Below are 12,970 nucleotides of genomic sequence, written 5' to 3' on the forward strand. Positions count from 1 at the left end.
GACTTAATGAAGTTAATGAAGTTTTAACGAAGGCTCTCAGACATTCCCTCCCGGGCATTAAGGCACTCCCTCCCAGTTTCTCGTTGACTCCTCGTGACAAACTTATCCCAAGGATCTTTAAGGACTTCTAATGGGCTTTTAACCCTAAAAACTACAAATTCATAAAACTACAAATTTCTCCCACCACCTCTAACTTCGTGGACCCCCAAACATCTCAGTTGTTTTAACAAACTGAGAAGAAGGGGGGGGGGGATACTTCAAAGGAGTGCTCTAATTGGACCCAGTTTTTAAACTCCTCGCAGCAGCCCAGCCAGGACTGAATGAGAAGTGAATGAGATTGCGACCTGAGAACTTTAGCACTCTATCACTCTATTTAGAAGTCTGATCTCATTGATTTAAGAAGAATCTAGCAATGAGAAGAGCCAAAAGACTCAGGTGTTCTGATACAGAAACTGACGCAGAGCCCTCTGGTTTCAAACAGAGTAATCTAGATAATTACCTGCTACCTCAAAAACAGCACATATCTCCTCCCAAAACCTTCCTCAACTCTTTACATGGAAAGACAGTTGAAGAGATATCCCTAGGAATAAATGAGGACAAGGCTACTACTCCCATAATCGAGGCACAAGCACTAATTGATAGAAAGGTGGAGCTGCTGGAGGAATGCTGCCTATTGACTGCTCAAACAGTTCAAAAAATCTTTGAACAATTACAAAACATCTCCAAGAAGCTGGATAACCCAGATGAAAGGAGGCAACTTACTCCCTTTTTGCCATCCTTAACAAGCCCTGGAGATAAACAGAACAAATACAAATTTATACCTCTAAACCAGCCAAAAACCAGAGGAAGCCCCCCTCACTCAGTCAATCTGATACTGAGGCCATGTGAGATTGTTCTCCACATTTTTCCATATAGAGGGCCCCTACCTTACTGGGAGTCATCCTTCTGGGCCAGACATCATCTAAATCTGCTCCTAGGCCTTGAGGGTGGAAGCATCGACTTAAAAGCAGTCAAGGGCTCACTAACGATGGATACTCCAAAAAAGTACTACTAAGATTTGGTAGTCATAGAATTCCAACCAAAATCTTAAGGGAAAAGGCTCATTTAGCCCAGAAAGGAATTATTCCGCGTCGACACTTTGAAGATATATCACTCAGACCATTGATTGCATCTAAAAGACAGAACAAGATGAACAAGGCCATTCCACCAGAAGCCGACATCTGCCCTACTCCCGTGGAAGAACCCAGTAGATGGGAGAAACCGCAGCCAGCTACCCGGGAAATCACGCAAGAAAAATCCAAGCTCCCAAACCATGCGACTGTAGCATCAAATAACAGCCTCGCCCTTGACACAATAGACTGGACAGTCCCAGAAGAAGAAGATCTGCTGAGTAACTTTACCAAGCTACCAGATAAAGAACAAATAAACATACTCAGTAAATTGACGAAACTACAGGCCAGATTGACCGAAATTCACCAACAAGGTCAACAAAATGCAGTAGAAACAATATACAATCAAACTTTACACTTACCAGCCTTCTCCCCAAAATGCATAGTCAAAAAGAGAGCTACTAATGGAACTTTCAAATGTATAGATGCAGAGCTTCAAATCCAGCCTCCTTTAGAATATGAAATGGCAAGGAAAAACTCCAGCAATGAGACCACAAATTCCTGGCTGAGATATCAAATACTAGCTCCAAACGAAATAGGTACCCCTTATTTAAGTACTACAAAGGACTCTAACATTGCCGAACAAAAGATGACCTCCAACAGACCTGACACACTGAGCTCAACACCAAATGAGGCCAAAGAAATGGAAGTAGAGACTGAAAACAGTCCTACTGTCCATAACAGTCCACCAACCACAGAAATTTCTCAGGAACAAGGAACAGCTAAGGAAGAAAATCAAGAAAGGGAGGAAATTTTAATTTCCCGCACTTTAAAAAAGAGTCTAAAAGATCCACCACTATGTTCCCCACCGAAAGCAGCGACAAATGGCTGTATCTGCACAAGACAAAATCCCTCGCTGGACTCAATAACAGAACTAGAATGACTAAATGCTGTCAACCAGCCACCAACTCAAAAACGGATCCTACGCTTGCTGTCCTGGAATATTGCAGGGTGGGGAAACAAAGACGGAGACCCAGACCTAATGAACTTCTTTAAAGATTTTGAATTAATACTTCTACAAGAAACATGGTCAACTAGAGATATTAAAATCAATGGATTCACCTCCTATACGAAACCCGCACTGAAAACAAACACGAAGGGCCGGCCGAAAGCAGGGTTCTGTTGTATGATCAAAGACAACTTAGGGTTTGAAATCAAGCAGCTAGAAAAATGCTTACCACTTGCACAAGCTCTACTTTTAACCCAAAAAGACGATACTTTGCTACTTGTAAATGTCTATATCCCCCCAACTAAAAACAACAGCAGCAGTGAAAATTGGTCACAACTAACCTCTTATATAGAAAATTTGACCGATAAATACCCAAACGCCTCACTGATAATAGCAGGTGATTTTAATGCCAGAGTGGGAACCAACAATGAACAACTATGTAGCAAACTAAATTGGAATACTGATAATGATATCGCACATGCCCTGAAAATAGGACGATTCTCCAGAGATAGGGTTGTAAACAACGAAGGCCTACGCCTACTTGAATTATGTAACCACTTTAATTTGCAGATTGTGAACGGTTCAACAAAAGGCGATAGAAGCGGGGAGTTTACATACTTCTCCCCCCGAGGATGCAGTGTCATCGACTATATTCTTGTCCCTTATAATATTATAAATTCGATCATGGACCTCAAAATTGGAACGCGTACTGAAAGCGACCATCAGCCATTATCGTTGTCTATTAACTTAAAGGTCGAAACCAAAATAACCAAGTACAATATCATAGAACCTTCTCAATACAAACAAATGACCCAATTAAAATGGTCCCAGGAAATGAGTGCAGCAGTGGGGCAAAAACTTACAGCCAACCTGAGAAAACAAATATTATCCAACTTAAAGACCACTAATTCCCACAGTGATAGTCCGAAAATTTATAATGAAATCTTCCAAATGTTCGTAGAGCTTAGTACTCCACCTAAAGTTTGGGTACTTAAACATAGCGCTAGCCCTTGGTTTGATGATGAATGTTTCCAGCTAAAAAGAAAACTGCGCCAAATATTTAAAAATAATTGCACTAAACTAGAGCCCTCTTATCTTGATGAAAAAAGAAAATATCATTACATTCTGGCCGAAAAGAAACAGAAATATGCAACCCAAAAATGGCTACAATTATTCGACTCAATTCAGAGTAAAAACAACAAAGCGTTCTGGAACCTAGTGTACGGAGGATTGAAAGCCGAAAATCAACTAACTCTACCACCAATTGCAGAATCCAAATGGTCCCAATACTTTACATCTGTATTTAACAATCTACACAGTGAACCTAAAGGAAATGAGACCACTAAAAATAAAATCAATAAACTCCAGGAGTGGCCAAGGGTAGAAGAAGAGGAAATTAGAGAGATAGTTAAAAATTTCAAATCGGGGAAATCTCCTGGGCCAGACGGTCTACCAATAGAATTATTCAAGACCTATATAGATTGGTGGGCAGAACCCTTAGCTCAATTGTTTACTCTCATAGATAAATATGGGATCATACCTGAGATACGGCTAAGATCAATAATTATCCCAATCTTTAAAAATGGCGACCCAAAAGAACCAAGGAATTATAGACCGATAAGCCTACTATCAGTGATAGGGAAAATCTACGCTAAGCACCTCTTATCTAAACTCCTTACCTGGATGAAAAACCTAAATTTACCAGGGAAAGAACAAATAGGTTTCTCCAAAGGTTGCTCTACATTAGACCACTGCCTTATACTTATGCATTTGGTTGAAAAATACAGATCCCAAAGGCAATCTAAGATATATGCTGCTTTTGTGGACTTTCGTGGTGCATTCGACTCAATTGACCGCCCAAAGCTGTGGAAGAAACTCGCAGAATTAAAAATTGATCAGCGCTTACTGATTCTAATACAAAATCTATACTCTTCCAATACCTGTCAAGTCAAACTTAACACCAAAGGTCACCTTTCATCAGACATCCCAAACTCGAAAGGGGTAAAACAAGGGTGTATTCTTGCCCCCTTTCTATTTAATTTATTTTTATCAGACTTGCCAGATCACCTTCAAAAAATAGAATCACATGCCCCTAAACTTAATCAGAAACCAGTCCCTCTCTTATTATACGCAGACGATGCTGTCCTACTATCATTAACGAGCGTGGGTCTGAAACATCTTATATCTTCTCTGATCCTTTACTGTGAATGTAACAAACTCTCTATAAATTATGAGAAGACAAAAATTTTGGTCTTCTTGAATGGTTGGAAATTAGAGAAATGGAAAATAAGAGGGCAAGAAATCCAACAAGTGAAAATCTATAGGTATCTGGGAATCTTATTCCAGAGCAATTTAGGGTGGGCAAATCATCGCACAAATGCCATAAAACAGGCAAAGTGCACCTCATCAGCAGTTGCCCGTTTTTATTATCAGAAAGGTAATCAATTTATTCCTGCGGCCAATCAGATATTTCAAACAAAAGTGCAATCCCAGATATTCTATGGAATCCCGCTATGGGTCCAAGCATATAACAGTGATTTAAAAAAGATTCACTCCAGCTTTCTGAGGCGTATTCTTGGACTCCCAGCCGTGATCAAATATGAAACAATGTGTGCAGAAATAGGCATACACACAATGGAATATTGGGCCTGGTCCACCTCAATAAAGTACTGGTTACGCTGCCATTTTCGCTGCCCTCCATCAAGTCTGCTCGCTGATTTGCTCAAAGACTCCTATAAATCAAGATGGTATCAGTACCTCGAAAAAAAGATTGAATCTTTAGGCATCGAGCTGGAGCCCCTGTACAATTCTAATGAGCAATACATTTTCCATAATATCCTAACTAGACTAAAGGATGTCGAGAGACAAAATATTATGGCAGCTGTAAACAAAATTTGCTCCCCCATATTCTATGATTTAAATATCTTAGATAGCAGAGCCAATTATGTTACTAAATTAATAATCCCAGCCCAACGTAGGGCTTTTATGCTGGCCCGTTTGAATGTTTTTCCCTCAGCATTTGTCAGGGGAAGATATCAAAACATTCCCAGAAACAAGAGATTCTGCAGATGTTCTATGAATGTCCCGGACACTGTAGAGCATATTCTCTTTCATTGCCCATTGTACAGTACGCTCCGTCAACGCGTGCTGTCCCCTCTTTTGGGTGGTCTGGAACCCCAGCAAGGTGAATGTGTGGGATTCTGCCTATCCGACGTTGACCAAAGGGTAACGGCGGGGGTAGCCGAGTTTTTGGTAGCAGTCCTCCAAGGAGCAGGTTAACAAGGAAAACCACTGATTTTATATGTATATATATAAATATGTATGTAGCCAACTGCTGCCTTTCTATATATATTTTAAGGCTTTTATATGCTATTTTCTCTTTTATGGTTTTATTTGCATAATGCCTAATAAAGGTTTGATAAGTAAGTAACTTTTAGATGGAGAATTAATGACTACCTCTTAGATGATCAAAAAATAATACAAGATGCACAAAAGAAGCTAACAGAATATTTTGTGGATAATTGCAATAAAGGTACAAAGATGAGCACAGTTTGGGATGCAAGTAAGGCGCTAATGAGAGGTTTCTTCATTCAAGAGAATGCAATCAAAAATAAGTACAGTGGTGCCTCGCAAGACGAAATTAATTTGTTCCGCGAGTTTTGTCTTACGATTTTTTTCGTCTTGCGAAGCACGGTGTCGGGAAAGTTTTGGAAAAGCTTCAAAAATCACCAAAGTCTTTAAAAACCTCAAAAAAGGCTACCACATGAGTCAAGTCGCAACTGTATTAACAGTGTTAAGAAAAAGGAAACAAACTTGCAAGACGTTTCTGTCTTGCGAAGCAAGCCCATAGGGAAAATCGTCTTGCGAAGCAGCTCAAAAAACAAAAAACCCTTTCGTCTAGCGAGTTTTTTGTCTTGCGAGGCATTCGTCTTGCAAGGTACCACTGTATAGAGAGAAAGGAAAGAAAGAAATCTTAAAACAAATAATGGACAATGAACAAAAATTTATTAAAAAACCAAACAATTCAAAAATAAAACAAAATATCAAGGTTTTGCAAACACAATTTGCAATGATAATAAACAAAGAGGTGGAACGGAATATTAAAAAGCTAAGACAAAGAAATTTTGAATTTGCTAACAAGTCAGGTAAATGGCTTGCATGGCAAATTAAGAAAAGAAAGGAACAAAATACAATCAGTAAAATTATTGTGGATGGAGAAGAGATAGAAAATCCGAAAGGCATCAGAAAAGGATTCCTGGACTTTTATAAACATTTGTATAGTAATAAAGAAAAGAAGAACATGAGGAAAATAGAAAGATATCTAAAAGGAAAAAAGGTGCAAAAGATCCCGACAGAAAAGAAAGACAGACTGAACGCCCCAATTGAGAATGAGGAAATAAGAGGTTATAAAAGAATTGAATAAAGGAAAGGCCCCAGGACCAGATGGATTCACGTCAAGTTACTACAAAGAATTGAGGCACACCCTGACGGTACCACTGAAAGAAGTTATGAATAATATTTTGAAGGAAAGAGATATACCGGAAACTTGGAAAGAAGCCTTTATAACACTTATCCCAAAGCAAGATTCTGATTTAACACAAGTTAAGAATTATAGGCCGATTTCATTGTTGAATATAGATTATAAAATATTTACAGGAATATTAGCAAAAAGAATGAAAAAGGTTTTACAAGAAATTATTAATGAAGATCAAGCAGGTTTTCTCCCAGGCAGACAGCTGAAAGATAATGTTAGAAATATAATCAATATTTTGGAGTACCTGACTGCTAGGAACGAGAAACAAGCTATTTTAATGTTTGTGGACGCTGAAAAGGCCTTTGATAACATATCATGGGAATTTCTGTTAAAAAATTTAGAGTATATGGAGGTGGGAAATGACTTTTATAATGGAATAAGGGCAATTTATACAGAGCAGAGAGCAAAACTGATTGTGAACAACGTAATTACGGAAGAAGTGAAAATATCGAAGGGTACAAGACAGGGATGTCCTCTTTCGCCATTGTTATTTATACTGGTCCTGGAAGTCTTTTTGAGCTCAATTAGACAAAATTAATTAATAAAAGGGCAAACAGTAGGTCAGAATGAATATAAAGTTAAAGCCTTTGCAGATGATCTGGTAATAACGATTGAAGATCCGTTAAAAAGTATAAATGAGGTGTTGGAAGAGATTGAACAATTTGGTGATGTGGCAGGGTTTATATTAACCAAGAAAAAAACCAAAGTAATTGCAAATAATATGGATCATAGTGTGATAGAAACAATGCAACAACAAACAGGGATTGAAGTAGCGAAGAAAGTCAAATATTTGGGAATATGGTTAACCCCTAAAAATATTGATTTGTTTCAAAATAACTATATACCGGTGTGGAATGGAATCAAAAAAGGCCTGGAGGTGTGGGGAAGGATGAAACTTTCTTTTTGGGGTAGAATTTCAACGATAAAAATGAGTGTACTTCCAAAGATGTTATTTCTATTTCAAGTGATTCCAATAATTAAAGGGACAATGATTTTTAAAGAGTGGCAAAGAGTAATTTCAAGATATATTTGGCAGGGTCAAAAGCCGAGAATACAATTTAAGTTATTAACAGATGCAAAGGAAAGAGGAGGCTTTGCCCTGCCAGACTTGAAATTATATTACGAAGCGTCATGTCTCTGTTGGTTAAAGGAATGGATAAAATTTAAAAAATACAAAATTGTTAGATTTAGAAGGATTTGATAACAGATTTGGATGGCATGCGTATTTAAGGTCCGAGAAGAAGAAAAGCCATATAGGTTTTGAGAACCATATCTTCCGGAGATCTTTAATAGAAATATGGGATAGGTATAAAAACCTATTAGAACCAAGAGTTCCACACTGGTTGTCTCCATTAGAGGTTATGAGTGTAAAGAAAATCAATATGAGAGGGAGTTGGATAACATATGGAGAATTGATAATTAAAGAAGGAGGAAAATGGAAAATGAAGCCATATGAACAAGTAAAAGAATATGTGTTTGATTGGTTGCATTGTTTTCAAGTAAATGAAATGTTCAAAAAGGATTTTAAAGAGAGTGGGTATGTAGAAAAAGAATCGGAATTTCAAACAGAAATAATAAATAATGATTATAAGATATTGTCAAAAATGTACAAAATGTTGTTGGAATGGCATACGATCGATGAGGAAGTTAAGTCGGTGATGATACATTGGGCCAGAGATTTTGGATATAATATACAATTGGAAGACTGGGAAAAGGTATGGAAAGAAAATATAAAATTTACAGCATGTACTGCGTTAATGGTAAATATCATGAAAATGGTATATAGATGGTATATTACACCGGTTAAATTAGCGAAAATGTTTAAAACATGTAATAAATGTTGGAAATGTAAAGAAAAAGAAGGGACATTTTACCATATGTGGTGGGAATGTAAGAGAGTGAAGGGTTTCTGGGAGATGATATGTAATGAGTTGAAGAAGATGTTGAAATATACATTTGTAAAGAAACCAGAAGCCTTTCTTTTAGGAATAACAGGAAGTGACATAAACAGAAGGGACTGCAAACTTTTCCAATATGCAGTAACAGCGGCGAGAATATTAATGGCCCAAAAATGGAAACAGGAGGAACTACCAACCCTTGAAGAATGGAGAAGGAAACTTATGGACTATGCAGAATTGGACAAGCTAACTGGGAAGATTAGATATCAACAAGATCACAAGTTCATCGAGGACTGGGGAAAGTTTACAGAATATCTGAAAAATATATGTGATGAACAAACAACGCTAGTGGGGTTTAAAGAAGCTCTGTGAAAGTTTGAGGAGTATTGTAAAAAAGAGAATAAGACAGGAAGGGTATATCAAAAGGCAATATTAAATTTAGGGAATGTGTAATAAAAATTTTAATATGGATGATTGGCAGAGAAGCTGACGGAAGTCCAAAAGTTGAAATTTGTGAAAATGTTTGATATGGTGATATTTGTATAATGGAAAATTTAATAAAAATTATTATAAAAAAAACCATTACTGAATAAAGATAAAGCAGATATAATACTTTTACAGGAAACGCATCAGACGAAAGAGGGGGTTAATGAAAAAGCATAAAGGTAAAGGGACCCCTGAAAGCTAGGTCTAGTCACAGACGACTCTGGCGTTGCGGCACTCATCTCGCTTTACTGGCCGAGGGAGCCGGCGTACAGCTTCTGGGTCATGTGGCCAGCATGAGTAAGCCGCTTCTGGTGAACCAGAGCAGCGCACGGAAACGCAGCTTACCTTCCCGCTGGAACGGTACCTATTTATCTACTTGCACTGCGTGCTTTCAAACTGCTAGGTTGGCAGGAGCAGGGACCGATCAACAGGAGCTCACCCCGTCGCGGGGATTCGAACCGCTGACCTTTCGATCGGCAAGCCCTAGGCTCACTGGTTTAACCCACAGCACCACCCGTGTCCCAATGAAAAAGCATATGGTACTTCAAAATCAATTGGATCTATCTTGCATCATAAGGTCGGGGGGGCAATTTGTCAGCTTCCTTTTCACTAAAAACATCACTGTAGGCTGCGTACTGGGGGGGGGGGAATGCCCAATTCCATCCCTGTGCCCCCTTCCCGTTCTACTTCCACCCTCTTAGCGTCCACTTGCCTGCTCCACCCGCCTCCCAAACAATATTGGATACAGTGCGAAGAAGCAAAGGTGAGTGGGACTTCCGGGTTAGCGCGATCGGCTAATGGCGGATTCCCTCCGAGCTCCGGAGGGAATCTGCTCGACGGGGGCTGGGTCTTGCCGTGCCGGCGACACGGGGACCCTTAAAAACCACGGGCGCGAATGCCCGTGGACGTGGTGACTCGGCGGGCACCGTTAGCGCCCTCCCAACCCGCGAAGGAGCCTTTTTAAAGGCTACGGAACGGGTGTCGGGGAGCGCCGTGGTGCTGTGAGTCCTCTGCTTCCCCTGCTGAGTGAAGCCGCATGCCATTTGTCGGAGAGCGCTGACTTCTTCCTTTTAAAATTCGGACTTAAAATCAAGAACAACAACCCGTGAGTAATTTGGAACTGAACTTAAATTACTTCGTTTATGGATTTGGTACGAGCGGGGGAGGTGAAAAGAGGAAGTCTGTCTCCCCCCCATTGTAAACAGTTTAACAGCAAGGATCTGCCAACTAAGGTTGTGAGAAGAGCCGTCTGTTACCTTTTGTGATTGGATAAAAGATATTAATTCCACGGATTTAAAAAGACTAAGTTATAGTGCTGGAGGGCAAGAGTTTATTTGTTTTGATCAAGTACCACCTTTCTCGAGACCGGGAGTAACCCGTGAAAAGAGCCTGTGGAGGATTTACAGGAAGCTTTTGACAGCTGTCAAATTAGCTGTCAAAGTCCGGAAAAACTGAAAGCTTTAATTTTAGCCGGTTATTTTGTTACAAAGTAATCAAAAGTAAAGGAAGATTGATACAAACAACATTGACTTTTGGGTCGGAAGTGAAAGGAATACTAAGTAACTAGAATCCCTCTAGAGGGGATTCACGGACATTACAAGATGGAAATAGGTCGGGAAATACGAGCTGAGTTGCAAGAGCTGGTCGTTCTCATGGGAAAGCTGGGAGAGATGTATGAGCAAGGTCATGTTTTGTCTACAAGCCCTACAAAGTCGAAACCAACAGAAAATATAGCTACTGAGATGGAAAAGGGCTTGATGTTCAAAACACGGGCAGCTGGACAAGAAATGAAACCAAAGAAGGAAGAGGAGGAAAAGATACCTGTTAAACAAGGGGCGGCCGAAATGATACAGAAGACAAATGAGAGCCGAAGATTTATTAAGACGATCTTAAACCCGACCAGAGTGAAAGTTGGACTAGTTGGGATGTATGAACTTAAGAAACAGAGATGGAGCTTCACCCCTAAACAACTAGCCCTGGTTGGAAAAATCACTGCCAGTATTGAGAAAGCAGCTTTTCGAGTTTGGGCATTTAATATAAAAGATTTCCAAAGAAGCCGGCTGAGAGGGACTGAAAGGGACTTGAGAGCCTCAGACGTAAGGTCACCAAGCTAAAAAGATAGACTTATGGCTTTTGGTCTGGGGTTGAAACCGGGGAGGGAAAAGGTGGGTTTGGGAGCCCGAAGGGGGCCTGATTTTCATTATGCAGTGTAAAAAAAATTTTTTTTTTTTTTTTACGTTATTTATTACTACGAAAATGGGGAATTCGTGGATGGGAACTAGGGACAACCTTAGGAAAAGTACTCTTTTTTTGTTTGTTTCCTTTTGTCTTTCTATCCCTTTTATATATGACTAAGGTAGACAACTTAAATGTTATTGATTAAACCGAAGTAAATATAATAATGAAATAATGGTTAAACTGATTATAAAGAAAAGTATTAACAATATATGTTAAGACACTAAGGTTAAAAACTTGCTGAACAAAATATTGGAAGTGGAATACAAGAAGGGGAGGCGTGGGGAAGTCAAGAAAAGAAGCTACTGAAAACGAGATTTAAAAGGTGGAATTTTCTTCTTTTTTTGTTTTCTTTGGTGTTGTGTGTTTTCTATGTTTTTCTGTTTTACTCTTTGTACCTTTTAGAAATGATAATAAATATTATTTAAAAAAGAAAGAAGAAGAAGCAAAGGTGAGTGATCGTTGGCCCCAAGCTATCACCGGGTCATGCTTCGCCAGCCAACTCATTCCCAGCACTACTGGGTCATCCCTGACCACTGGTCCTGCTAGCTAGGGATCATGGGAGTTGTAGGCCAAAAACATCTGGAGGGCTGAGGTTGAGGAAGCCTGCCCTAACTCCTCAAGATGTTGAACTTGCTCCCAGCTTTGGAGTACCTGGTATAAAAGAGACAACTCCAAAAAAGTCACAGTGCTCCAAAGCGTCACCAGTTGCATAAAGTTGCTTTAGAGAGAGCATTCATGATCATCATTATCACATTACAGAATTGCTTGGCGACTAAGCAGTGAGCAGCACGCGGAGATAAGGGGGAAAGCTAGTACTCTGCAGCCTGTGCCTCTCCCATCCCTGTGCATCATGAGTTCAACAAGTACAGAATTTAATGCAACCAAGCACAGCAAAAGCAAGAGGGGCAGTCGCAACACCTCCTCAAGACCTCATAATACTCTGGACAAGATGATGGTGGGAACTGCTTCTGAACACTGTATCCCCACCTCCGCCTCCTCCTCCCTGCCATCTACTTCCTCCCTGGCCTTACCTTTATTACAAACTGCCCTTGCTGGCTCCCCTCCTGGTGCAGGGCTGAGTTTTATGGAACAAACTACTCCTTTTGGTGGTAGCAAAGGAACTGAGCAGCAGGAGATTCAGAGAAACTATTGTGGATGCAAGACTCGCTCTATGCAAACCTGTAATCAAAGGGAAATAGCTGCTGCAGCTGCACAAGTACAGCCGCACAGCCTTAATGATAGAAGTATTGATGTGGAAGTAGTTGACCTCACTTGCGAAACTTCAGAATCTATAGTTTTTGATCTTACGCAAAATGATTCTGTTGTGATTGTTGGAGAGAGTGGGCAGCAGCCCAATAGAGAGTTCTGACATCAACCATTGTCTGACAGCCTCATATTTAGTGGTGGTGGTGGTGGTGATGATAGCAGACACACAGAGAGTGGTGCTCTTGCCACTAGAAAGCTCCCCAGAGAAGTGGGAAGGAGGGAATTTGCAAGATCCTCAGGCACTTTGAGTTGTGGAATTTGCATAGACAGCTATGCAGAGATTGTGCAAAGCGGACGGCTTATAGTGTCAACAACATGTGGCCACATCTTTTGTAGTCAGTGCCTCAGCAATTTTCTTAGGCATGCTAACTTTTGCCCAATTTGTAGGAGGAAACTAACTCCAAAGGAGTATCATCCAATTTATATGTGA

The 12,970-nt window shown here is 39.9% G+C and overlaps 1 pseudogene; it reads left to right on the forward strand.

The window, feature by feature from the left end:
• The first annotated feature begins 12,124 nt into the window (after positions 1 to 12,124).
• Positions 12,125 to 12,970, forward strand: LOC144326255 (E3 ubiquitin-protein ligase RNF4 pseudogene; annotated as a pseudogene).

The sequence above is a fragment of the Podarcis muralis genome, chromosome W, assembly GCF_964188315.1.
Source record: "Podarcis muralis chromosome W, rPodMur119.hap1.1, whole genome shotgun sequence".
NCBI lineage: Eukaryota > Metazoa > Chordata > Lepidosauria > Squamata > Lacertidae > Podarcis > Podarcis muralis.